Here is a 13,004-nt window from a genome sequence, read left to right on the forward strand (position 1 = left end):
CCAGGAGTCCCTGCATGTTGCCGCTTACAGCCAGCCTCTCCAGGGAGCCGATCGGGGTTCAAAGGTAAGTCCTATCTGCTTGTTTTTGGGAAAACCTCTGATAATCTGTTGCAGCCCCGAGGGCTCTGCCCCACCCTCCTCCCAATCTAATTTAAGGAGAAAGAATCTCCCATGCTTCTTTGCCTTGGAGGGGACCTCTCCCCCCAGTTGGAGACATGCTGCCCCAGAGTTCAGCTTGTAAAGGACATGCTGAAAAACAAAACAAAAAAAAAACAACAACTCGATGTTTCTTTCCCTCTTGGGGTCTTGCAGAGTCTGCAATTCACACCTCTCCCACCCCGCCCCCCCTCCCCCTCTCATGTTGGGAACGAGGAGTCTACCTTTCTCAGCAGGGTGCTGATATCATCAGAGATGCGGCATGTCAGACCATGCCTCTCCAAAGGTGGGGGTTTGAAACTCCTTAGTCTAAAAAGCTGTTTGGTCTTCACAAAACCTAGGCAGAGTGCTTTTCCAGCTAGCATGAGGGACTATGATACTATTCATGATTTCTATAGCACTGAAAGGCATATGCAGTGCTGTACAGTTTAATATACAATAGGTAGTACAGCAGGAGAAGCCCACTCAAGAGGCATTATCACTCCTCTTTCTCTGCCTCCAGGCACAGTGGGAAACGCAGCCAGGAACACTGGCACAGATGAAGGGGTGCATCCTGCCCCCTCTCTGCAGGCTCTCCCCCCCTCTCAAGAAGGACAGAGAAGGGCGGTGGGGTACATGGAGCCACCCAACCAGTCAAGTGGAGCAGCACATGAATCTGCGAACCACCAGGGGTGGGACCAGCAGCCACAGTTAATCCTTCTGCTGACCCACTCCTCTCTCAGCGGGCTACACTCCCCACAATGCCCCCCTTTAGAGGGAGCCACGCACAACAACATGGCGCGGTCCAGCGGCATGCCATGCAACCAAGCAACGGAGGAACAAGCTACACACCAGCCTCCAGCCACGCCCCGAGTTACCACCCACAAAAATAAATAAATAAATAATTTACTAAAAAAAAGAAAAAAAAAAGAAAACCCACAAACGAGGATTCACCCCAAGTCCCTCTAGAAACTCACAGCCTTTCTCAAGATCCACATGGGTGGACAACAAGTACCCAAGACAGAGTACTACAAGGCCTGAACTACCAGTACCAGTACTTCACGCAGACAGTGGCGATTCCAGTCCACAAGAACCTCCTGGACTGCAGAGACAAGATTTGGCTGACTCCCTCCTCAGGGCAACCAACATCAAGAAGATTGGGGTTGAAGTACCAGATCTTTCCAGCCCAGGGATTCGACAACCCGCAGCAGCCATACATGGACATTGTGGTAGCTTAAGAGAAACAGGGCAGCATGACACCCCCCTCCAACCCCCGTCAGGGAAGGACCTGAAAAACCCTGGTTTCCATGGGGAAAAAGACCTTCGAGGGCGCAATGCTGAGCGCACGAATTGCTGCGCTCCAGTTCCAGATGCGGCTTTATCAGGAGGCCAGTGAGAGGAAATAAATAAATAAAATAAAATAGGGACTCCAGCTCACTACTGAGCCAGTCCACACTGGCAGCAATCTGTGCCCCAGCGCTCGCAACAGTAACATAACTGCTACGCAAACAAGCACCGCCCGAGGGGCAGGGGCATCCAAGGGCAGCCCTCTCCCCAAGACAAAAACAGAACCTTGACCACCCTCCGGCCAGCAGGATCAGATTGTCTGAGAAAGCTTGGCCCAGGATCACCATCGACCAGTGGGCCCTCAGCATCATCAAGCAGGGATTCCGAATTCGTCTCCACTCCTGCCCTCCCTCCCGAGTGGACGGGGAACCCTCCATCTGACGACCCAATTTTCCTGCAGCAAAGAGAGGACCTGCTTCGGCAGAATCAATAGAGGCGGTGACGAACAGAGGAGATCACCAGGGGTTTCTACTCCAGAAACCCTGGTGTCACCATGGACAAGGACAACGCTCGTTCCTGGATCTCTGCAAGCTCAACAGGTGCATACACAAGGTCCAGATGCACTCTCTGGGTACAGTCTTGGCCCTGTTACAGCCCGAGTATTGGCTAGTATCCCATGCACCCAGCCCACAGGAGGCATCGTCGCTTCTATAGCCAAGACAGACGCCTCCAGTACAAGGTCCTGCCCCTTGGACTCTCAACGGCTCCAAGAGCGTTCACAAAGTGCGTGGCAGTGGCACATCCTCGCCTTCAAGGGGTGCGCGTCCTATCTTATCTCGACAGCTGGCAGCCCCGTCAACCACCATAACCCTCCTCCAAGAACTGGGGTTCCTCATCAACTACATGAAATCCCACCTGATACCCACCCAGGGGATATCGTTCATCTGGGTAGTCATCGACACCACGCAGACCAAGGCCGTCCTACGGGACTACCAGATCGACACCATGACATCCCTGGCCCAGTGCATCCCTGCCAGCAGCTCATCGTCAGCACGCTCCGGTCTTTGTTGTGCAGCACACCAGACTACTCATGAGATCCCTGAAAGGGCACCTCAGACGTCACTGGGACCAGTGTATCCAACCTCTGACCACCCACCTACTGGAGCTCAGGGCCATAGGGAATGCCTTCGAAACCTTCAAACAGGCAGGGCAGTCCTCACCCAAACAGAAAACCAGGTGGCCTTGCACTATATCAACAATCAGGGAGGGACAGGGTCAACCTCGCTATGCAAGGAAGCTTGCCACATGTGGGAGTTCTCCAACTCCATTCAATGCCCCATCCAGGCAACTTACCTCCCGTGGGAGCAGAACGACCTGGCAGAAAGACTCAGCCACCAGCTGGATCCCGATGAGTGGTGTCTCAACCCAGCAGCAATGAAGAAGAACTTCAGCACCTGGGGCACACCGAGCATCGACCTGTTTGCAACCGAACCAAACTCAAAATACTCGACCTTCTGCGCAAAGAGATCAACCCATCGCCGTCTCAGCCCCGACGGCCTGTCTGTGAGTTGGAACCACGGACTTTTATATGCCTACCTGCCACACCCTAAGTCCTACAGAAGATTCTTCAGGACAGAGCAACGGTGATCATGATTGCCCTGTTCGGGCCCCTGCAACCATGGTTCCCATTCCGGCAAGGGATAGCGGTTCACCCACCTCTCCCCCCTCCCGTTCAGTGCAGTTCTCATTACACAACGCGGGAACCTTACCCTCCACCACGACCTGCGTTCCTTAGCCCTGACCGCATGGATGATGAGAGGATGAACCTACCACAAGATGTGGAGCACACTCTTATGGCAGCTAGAAGACCTTCAACCAGAAAACGCTATGGGTTGAAAGGGAGAAGGTTCCGCCACCAGTGCACAGACACGCAGCGAGACCCCTACAACTGCCCCATACCAGACATCCTGCAGTACATACTGAGCTTATCTCAGGGGGACCTAAAACCCATTTACATCAAGGTCCACCTAAGTGCAATCGCGGCATACCACGCTGGCCTAGACAACAAACCAGTGTCGAGGCATCCAGTAATCACAAAATTTCATGAAGGGACTGTCCAATCTGCACCCACCGGTCAGACCACCACCGCCCAGATGGGACCTCAACTTGGTGCCGCATCAGCTCACCTCGACCCCTTCAAACCTTTGGGGGAGGCAGATCCCGTATTCCTGGCCAGGAAAACCCTGACCATCGTGTAGGCTGACACATTCCCCCATGAGAACAGGGTGGTACCCAGAACCCACCCCCGATTCTTGCCGAAGATGGCTTCAGCGTACCTCCCAGCACTCTACATCTCCCCAGAGGGAGGCACACTGCCACCTCAGCAACACCTCCTGGACTGTGTGCGGGCCCTGACTATGCAGCAGATTAGACAAGCCTCAATTGTTCGTCTCCTACGACCAAAACAGACCAGGACTTCCGGCCACCAAACGTAGGCACTCACGCTGGATATAAGAGTGCATCCCCTTCACCTATAGAAAAGCGCAACATCAACCGCAGGTGGGAGCCAACGCCCACCAGAACAGAACCATAGCCACCACAACGGCTCATCTGCACCACACACCAATAGGGGACATCTGCGTTGCAGCCACTTGGTCCTCCATGCACACCTTCACCAAGCACTACTGCCTCGACATAGCATTCCACGCTCCAAATGCATTCGGTCAAGCAGTCTTGGAAGTGGTTCTTCCCTCCCGGGAGGGACAGCAACCACTAGCACAGCCTTGACAAACACTGATCAAGTAGGGTGTTATAAATATCGACAAACACTGATCAAGTAGGGTGTTATAGATATTGATTAAGTAGGTCTTCCAGCACTCCTGCCTAGACTAAATGTGGAATAGGCAAGTATGAATTCTCACATGCAAGTACGAATTGTCACTGTTGACCAGTTGGTTTCTCACTGTTCATTGATTGTCATTGACCAGTTTCACTGTTCTGTGAGTTAAGTAGGTCTTCCAGCAATCCTGTCTAGTCTGGATGTGGAATAGGCAAGTATGAATTCTCATATGCAAGTACGAATTGTCACTGTTGACCAGTTACGAATTGTCACTGTTGACCAGTTGGGTTTCTCACTGTTCATTGATTGTCATTGACCAGTTTCGCTGTTCTGTGAGTTAAGTAGGTCTTCCAGCACTCCTGTCTAGACTGAATGTGGAATAGGCAAGTATGAATTCTCACATGCAAGTACGAATGGTCACTGTTGACCAGTTGGTTTCTCACTGTTCATTGATTGTCATTGACCAGTTCACTGTTCTGTGAGTATTATTGCTCAGTTAACAAAGCACTTTATCTAAAACCTTGTTTCCACAACTTCACCTGCTTTGCCTGATTACCCTGCCCGGCTCGGCCTCCACAGCCAGGCGAGGGATGCACAAAGCGCTAAGGCGCAGGTCCAGTCGGTACATCCCTCGGCTAGGGAGTCACCCATATGTGGCTGACTCATCCTGCTTGTCCTAGGAGAAAGTGTAGTTACTTACCATTAACGTAGGTTCTCCGTGGACAGCAGGATAGTCAGCCACACAACCCACCCGCCTCCCCATACGGCCGACCCGGCCACAGCTAGGAACATCCTGGGGATTAGGGGGAAGCAGGGGGAAATGGGTAGGGCTCGGGCACGTGCTCAGAGAAAAAAAAAAAAAATCTCTCTGAGCTATTGGAGAGCTTATCTGCAAATTGGGAGCTGTTGGGACAACACCCATATGTGGCTGACTATCCTGCTGTCCACGGAGAACCTACGTTACAGGTAAGTAACTACACTTTTCAGCTGTGAGGCCTGCCTCAGGAGTATGAATCTTAATGCAGAATAACATATCAAAACTTTACTCTTGTGAATAGTAAAAAGCATGTCCACTCTTTTGAGTGAATGCTTCTTTCTCGTAAAAACGCTAAAGTGAAAGTCATGGCCACAGTTGGAAACAGGATATTGAGCTTGACACTTTTGGTCTGTCCAAGTATAGCAATTCTTATGTTCATAAATCTATGGGCAAGTTCTCTCTCTTTTTTTCACCTGCCCTCAGCAACTCTGCCCTTTTCTCTCAGAGAGCTTGTTGATTTTGCTGTCTCATGAGATTGGGAGTTTATGCTTAAGTTTATTATTTCTATCTTTCTTCCCTTTTTTGTTCCTGTTTGTTTTTAATAATGATTATTGTTTTAAAGGATTTATAGTTACCCCATATATGTTTTTAACATAATGTTCACCGCCTAGAAGGCTGACTGGGCAGTTTATAAAATTTTTAAATAAACTTAAAACTTGATTTATTGATATACCACTTTTTTAATGGGTAGGACAAAGTGGTTAACAAAATCTAAAACATTTCTTTAGGAAAGGAACACTATTGTTTTTAAGAAATAGACATACACTTCAAAGATAACGAAAAGATAAAACAGAGAATCAGGGATTCTAGACTTTAGAGCAGGCTTGTCCAACCTTTTTCTATCAGGAGCTACATTTATATTTTGTAACATTTGGAGGGCCAAAACATGCACCATTGTATTTTTCCTTACATTTTGTCAAATAGTGGCAAAAAACAACAGTGTGCTCTCTCCTCCGACCCAGTCTCTCTCCCTCTCTTTCTGATCTACCAACAGCCTTCATCCAGTCTTCTTGCTCTTTCTCATGTACACTCCTCTTCCCCCCCCCCCAAGCTTTATCCAGTCTCTTTCTTTTCACCTGACTTCAGTTACAGAACAAACAATGGGCTTCCTGCTTCCCCAGGTGATTCAGCTCTCTGCAAGTCTGAGCCGCATGGCACTGGAAGTTCAGGTTGGTCTCATGGCCTCAAGTCACTTGAAACCACGAAACCAAACCTATGGCATTGCTCGGCTCACTTATAGAGATCTGAGTCATGGTGAGGAAGCAGGAATCCAGAGGTGCCAGCTCTGGGGTGGGTGATAGAGCACCCACAATTTTCTTTCCACCACTGCCACTGCCACCACTACCAAAGCTAAAATCTTCCCATTGGGAAAGGGGAAGCATAAAGGCAGTATCTCTTTAGCTACTGCTCCCACCTACCCCCACAGCCCATTGGTCAGACATTCCTTAGATAGATTTTGAATGATTCAGACCCTGCTGATTTCAGTAGGATTATGCTATACCCCTGACACAGCTGGTGAGTAGTGCTGCCCGATTCACAATTCAAATCGATTCACCGATTCACTTTGGGTGAATCAATTCAAATCGATTTAAAACAACAAAAAATCAGCCTCCCGATTTGGTGACTGACCCTCCCCCCTTGCCCCCTAAAGCAGAAGCAGCAGCACTGCCTCTTGCTGGCTGGCCACTGTTGCTCCTGCTTTAGAAGGCGAGGGGGGAGGGTCAGTCAGGAAGTGCTGGTGTCCGGCTTCCCCCCTGGCCTCCCGCACAATCATTTACCTAATTTCATTAGCAGAGCAACCTGCAGAGAGGATCGCCCGTGCTAGTAGTGATCTTTGCAAGCTGTCCTAGGCCTTCGGAGCTGTCTTCCCTCTGCCGCGGTCCCGCCCCCTCCTCTGACATCAGAGGCAGGATCACGGCAGAGGAAACAGCTCCGAAGGCCTATGGCAGCTTGCAAAGATCGCTAGCACGGGTGATCCTCTCTGCAAGCTGCTCCACTAATGAAATTAGGTAAATGGATGCACTGGAGGTCAGAGGGAACACACAGGCCATCCGGAAGGGGAGTGTGTGTGCGCAGGCCTTCAGGGGGGTGCAGTCCTTCGGGGGGGGGGGGAGATTCAGGCCTTTATGGGGGACAGGCAGGCTTTCAGGGGTGGGGTTCAGGCCTTCAAGGGGGAACAGGCCTTCAGGGATGGTGGCACAGGCCTTCAGGGATGGTGGCATAGGCCTTTAGGGGGGACAGGCAGGCCTTCAGGGTGGGTGCAGGCCTTCAGGGGGGAGGACAGACAGGCCTTCAGGGGTAGGGTACAGACTTTCAGGGGGGAGGTGCAGGTCTTCAGGGGGGACAGACCTTCAGGGGAGGGGGGCCCTGGTGTAGAAGTACACAGAGGTAGGGAGAGAATGGGGGATTCAAAGAGACGTGCATATGCCGGACTTTGGGGTGGAAGAAATAATGGGTCTAAAAACAGAGGAGAGGGAGAGAGATGGTGGACAATGGAATTTAGGTAGGGAAGGAACAGAAAGGGAGAGAAGTTGGACACAAGGGATGGTGTGGAAGGGGGATAGAGATACTGGATAGGAGGTAGTTGGGAAAAGAAAGGGAGAGATGGTAGACCTGGGGTGGTGGGGAAGGAGGGAGAGATGCTGCTTGAAAGGGTAGTTGAGAAAAGGTGGATCTGTGGATGGAGATGAAAAAAAGGAAAGATGCCAGACCTTTGGGGGAGGGAAGGGAAACGGAAGGAGAGGACAGAGATGGAAGATGGATGGTTAGCACGGAGAAAGAAGGAGACCCTGGCAAACAAGTTATCAGAAGACAACCAGAGCCTGGGACCAACAAGATTTGAATAATGACCAGACAACAAAAGGTAGAAAAAATAATTTTATTTTCTGTTTTGTGATTACAATATTTCAGATTTGAAATGTGTATCCTGCCAGAGCTGGTGTTAGACCGCGAAGGTGAGTTAGAATTCAACAGAGAGAGGAAAAGTCTTTTTTGTTTGTTTATTTTATTTACATCACAGCGCCAGAGTGGTTAGGAGAAGGCAAAGGAGGTGAAGAGGCTATAAAATAAACCCACCAGGATGTTTGAAAAAACACCCAATTGGGCAGGAAAATTGAATCGAATCAAAAAATCGATTCAATAGGCTGAATCGAATTGAATCAAATTTTTTTTCCTGAATTGGGCAGCACTACTGGTGAGTGAAACAGGGATCATTCTTGTCAGGTGTACAGGACGGTAGAGTTCACAGACGACTGCTCAGAGTTTGCCATCAAGAGCACTAGGAGGTCGCCACTTCGTCAGGAAACAGAGAAGTCCTTGGTTATACTTACTGACTTTGCAGCAGTGGATTATAATTGTGCCTTTTTTGAAGAGCTTTTTCCTGGTGCAAATTGCCTGACTATTCATCTAAACAAGTGGTCTCAAACTCAAACCCTTTTGGATTTGTAGGTACTTGGAGGGCCTCAGAAAAAATACTCAATGTCTTATTAAAGAAATGACAATTTCACATGAGGTAAAACTCTTTATAGTGTAGACATCTTTCCTTTTGGTTAAGTCTTAATAATAATATTGTAATTTATAGCTAAAGAGACATATGATCAAGAAACTGTTTTATTTTACTTTTGTGATTATGATAAACATACCGACCTGGCGGGCCTTATGTGACCCCCGGGCTGCGAGTTTGAGACCACTGATCTAAACAGATTTAAGAGACTGATGTGATGTGATTTACTTTTGTATCCCATGAGGGGACAGTTTATCTATCAAGGAGTGGAGTTTTTTTAAAACCTATAAAGTGTATCTGAGTTTTTTTCTCCACTTCTTTTTATTTGTCTCTTTCCATTTATTTTCTTTTTTGGGGTTAGACGTGTGGGCGTCTGCTAGGAGCTCTTGCTTGCATATTCTCTTTTGGCGCAGGCTATTTTGTGACTATTGTGCCCCTTCAAGATATACAGTGGTAGTTGAAATCACCCATTATCATAATGTTGCCCAATTTGCCAGCTTTCCTAATCTCTGAAAACATTCCTTCATCTACCCATATATTCCTTCCCTTCATACATGGAACTTCTATCCATATGGATTCCACTCTGCTATCTGTGTCATGCAGAGTGTTTATTTTGTTTGATTCAATTCCCCCTGTAAAATATAGCACAACACCCCCTCCAATTTGATCTATTCCATCATTACAATATAATTTGTACCCAGTAATACAGTGTCCTATTGATTGTCCTCCTTCCACCAGGTCTCTGTGATGCCTATTATATCTACCTTATCATTCATTGCTGTATATTCTAACTCTTCCAGTTTATTTTTTTAGACTTCTAGCATTTGTATACAGACACTTCAAATTGTGGTTTTTCTTTGTACCTACAGGCTGCTGAGACGATGACAGGGATAACTTGACATCTGTATTCAGGGAAGGGAGCTATGCTGTCTTTTGAGTACTGGAATGGGGCTTTGTTTTCTGAGATCATGAAAAGGAGTTCACATTCTAGAAGTTATTCTGCTCCTGTTTGTCCATGGGGAAGCAGAGGACATTCAACATGAGGGAGACTGTGAAAGATCAGTTCTTGGGATGGTCTGTGTTTGGCCTTTATATGGTAGAAGGGTAAAGGCTTCAGGCTATGCTGTCCACTGTGCACAGCATAAAGTTAGTCCTCCTCTCCTCAGCCAGACAGTGACAGCGAAGAAAGAGTTGGAACTTAGCTGGGTGGGTATGCAAGCACTATGTGGAGGAATGTATTGGGTAAAAAGGAGTGGGTTCTTACCTAACAGAATTATTAAGTCTTACTGGTTAGAGTGATGTCAGCAGGAGAGCTGATAGGTTCATCCATTAATACAACCCACTGGAGGCCTTGACAGTATCAGTCTGCTTGGATAAAGATGTTTTAAAAATTAAACTATGGTACAGCCGCACCTCGAATACTGTGTGCAGTTCTGGTCACCATATCTCAAAAAAGCTATAATGGAATTGATAAAAGGGATGGGATGACTTCCCTATGAGGAAAGGCTAAAGCAGCTAGGGCTCTTCAGCATAGAGATGAGACGGTTCAGGGGTGATATGATAGAGGTCTATAAAATAATGAGTGGAGTGGAGTGGAATGTGAATCGCTTGTTCACTCTTTCCAAAAATACTAGGACTAGGGGACATGCAATGAAGCTACTAAGTAGTAGATTTTAAACAAACCGGAGAAAATATTTCTTCACACAACGTGTAATTAAACTCTGGAATTCAGCCTAGTGGGGGTTTAAAAAAGGTTTGGATAATTTCCTAAAAGAGAAGTCCATAGGCCATTATTGAGATGGCTTGGGGAAATCTACTGCTTATTCCTAGGATAAGCAGTATAGAACCTGTTTTGCTGCTTGGGATCTGGGTTGGCCACTGTTGGAAACAGGATACTAAGCTTGATGGACCTTCGGTCTGTCCCAGTATGGCAATTCTTATGTGAGATTTTCCGGATACAAGGAAGTAGGTAGAGAGAAATAAACATGTTCCACCTCCTACTTGCTGCTCAGATGGGGGCTGAATACCATTTTGACTGCTTGCATGGGGTTGAGATTCCCCAAGTTTCTTAGGAAAGGGACTGTAGAGCGTGTATGGCTCAGAGTGGAACAGATCAGCGCAACATGGAGCCTCTTGCTTTTCTGTTGCAGACCTGGTCAATGTGGGGCAGCACTCGATGTACAGCATCCCTTGTCCTGACCACCTATTTTATGAGATGTTGTGAGTTGGTGAAACATGAACTCACGCTGGCTCTGGGTGAGGTGGACCTTTTGTGTAGGTGGGTTATGAATGAGGTGTCTGGACTCAGTTGTATAGAGATAGGAAGATCCATGCAGCAGATATGTGCTGCAGTGCCTTGGTACAGATATAATGAGAATGCATGTATCCTTACAGTGGCTATGGTTGTGGTCTGCACCCCATCTCTACCACCCAAGGAGTAGTAAGTATGAGCTCCGAGAAACCTGTATCCAGTGGGGCTTGGATTTGTCATTTGGATTGCCCACTGTGGAAACAGAATAAGGGGCTAGATCAGTAGTTCCCAACCCTGTCCCAGAGGACCACCAGGCCAGTGGGATTTTCAGGATAGCCCTAATGAATATGCATGAGAGAGATCTACATATAATGGAGGCGCCAGGCCTGAAAATCTGCTCCATGCATATCATTAGGGCTATCCTGAAAACTCGACTGGCCTGCTGGTCTTCCAGGACAGGGTTGGGAACCACTGGGATAAATGGACCATTGGTCTGGCCCAGTATGGGTACTCTTATGTTCTTATCTCTTACTTTTGACAGTGATGCCCAAACTCCATGGTTTCTCACAGAAAGAAAAAGAAAAGAGCAGTCTGAGCCAGAGACAAGTGACAGAGGGGTGGAGAAATGCCATGCAGAATACAGAGAAGCTGTGTCCTCATGTCTTTGCTCCTTGATCCTTTCACTCCTGGCTCTGTGCTGTTGAGCCCATGCAGGCTGTAATTACTACTTTGTACATTTGCAGTTTGATGAATTTCTGTCTTGAAAAGGCAGATATTAGCAAGTTTATGTGAATCCATTTGAAAGGAATGTCAACCTCCTCTCTTAGAAGGCTACAGTGTGTAATAGCTGTAATGTGCAATTAGCTGCATTTAGAGAAATGAACCACCTGGCTGGGTGGATGCAACCAGGGCTTTTTTTTTTTTTTTTTGGGGGGGGTGTCTGTCTTTGAGTCACATGTGCCATCCTTTGCTGTTTTAAATAATCTCAAAAACCTGCTAAATGAAGCTGATATAAGTTATACATCTTGGACTTGATTGAAATCAGGTTATAGAGATGGGGAACTGTAGAAAGTCTCTTCACAATCCCCTAGCATTGTATTAGGTGAGTTATTGTGATATTTCTATATGGTGACTGCATTTACTTTAACATACAGGCGTGTCTGAGCTATATATCAAAGTGGCCCAGCCATGGACAATTGTGTTTTTGTTTTTTTTATTAAATGAAAACCAAGCCTTAGCTAGGCAAGATACTGAGAAAGGTATGGACTTTTGATCTTGATTGCAACAATGGAAGTCTCCAACAGGCTTGTCTACATGCTGATAGACTGTATACATTTGGCTATTGACCTCTTCCAGATTGCTAACCATCATCCCCCTCCCCTGAGGCTGATTAACTGATTAGTTAGTGAGAAAGGCAAGCTCTCACAGGGGTTGTTTGTGGTACCTGAGTTTCCCCCATCTCCCTTTCATCTTCAGAAAATTCTAAGGAGCTTAAAGGTTCACTGCCATAGGGGAACAGGAAAAATAAATACAAAAATCCAGAAATACTGTTCTAGGACAAGTAGGATGAGTCAGCCTCAAATGGGTGATGTCCCAACAGCTCCCATTTGTCGGATAAGCTCTCCAATAGCTAAGAGAGATTTTTCTTTCTCTGAACATGTGTGGTGCTGGGGCCCCTCTGGGCATGCCCAGGTACTACCCATTTTCCCTTAGTCTATAGACTCTGCCTGTTCCCAACGGTCGGTTTTCTACACAGCTCTACACTTCACCTTCTACTCAACACCTGAAACATGCCTGAATCCTCGACAAAGTGCCCTGGCTGCAGGAAAAGGATGATCCCGCTGAATCCTCATGAGCTATGCATCCGTTGCCTGGATTCAGCGCATGAGGACCAGGCTTGCTTGGACATTCTAAGGAACTTAAAGGTCCACTGCCAAAGGGGAACAGGAAAAATAAATACAAAAATCTGACTGGGTCAAAAGGTTCTTATGGATTAACAGTTGTTAAATCAGGTGTCTGACACCTAAATATGCTTGATTCTCTTAGCCTGTGCAGAAAGGCAGTACTGATGCTGAAAAGTCTACTGCTGCTGGTACACTTGAATGATTTGACCTTCTCTGATCAATTAAATCTCTTTCTATGGGTCACACATGTCAACTATGAAGGACTGAAT

This window comes from Geotrypetes seraphini, chromosome 8 (genome assembly GCF_902459505.1).
Source record: "Geotrypetes seraphini chromosome 8, aGeoSer1.1, whole genome shotgun sequence".
Classification (NCBI taxonomy): Eukaryota; Metazoa; Chordata; class Amphibia; order Gymnophiona; family Dermophiidae; genus Geotrypetes; species Geotrypetes seraphini.